Here is a 468-nt window from a genome sequence, read left to right on the forward strand (position 1 = left end):
GCAGTCATCAATTATGATTTGGGAAAACAGGCAAAATAATTTTTACTGAAGGCAGGAGGGGGTAGGAGTAGGGATCCTTAGCAATGTTTAATAATTGCTTGACAGGTTGTGATAGGTGCAGCTGTATGATGGTCTGTTCAAGGGGTTATGTAGCAACACTGGCACATGACAGATAATAAAATTGTTAATAAAAGAAAAAAAAAAGGTATATACATCATAATATTACCTAACAGAGTCAAGTTATACACAACCACTTGATCCATAATTGTGCCCATTAGAAACAACTGCCTGGGTCCCAAAATGGTTAAGCTCTTAATTAGAAAATTAGAAATATTTACTCACCTCAAATTTGACAAATGACAATAATAAGTATTGAAAGTATGAGTGTGTGATTGTAATTGATATTAAAATTTGTCAACGTTAGTGATGAATTGTTCATTAAAAACTTGTAAACTTTGAATAAAGAAA

General features: G+C 32.3%; 1 protein-coding gene across 1 annotated transcript in view; it reads left to right on the top strand.

Moving 5' to 3' along the window:
- LOC119593994 (protein virilizer homolog) overlaps positions 1-468 on the top strand; it is a gene marked incomplete at its 3' end in the record, with an annotated part of 18344 nt that overhangs the window by 6212 nt on the left and 11664 nt on the right.

Source organism: Penaeus monodon, chromosome 33 (assembly GCF_015228065.2).
Source record: "Penaeus monodon isolate SGIC_2016 chromosome 33, NSTDA_Pmon_1, whole genome shotgun sequence".
NCBI lineage: Eukaryota > Metazoa > Arthropoda > Malacostraca > Decapoda > Penaeidae > Penaeus > Penaeus monodon.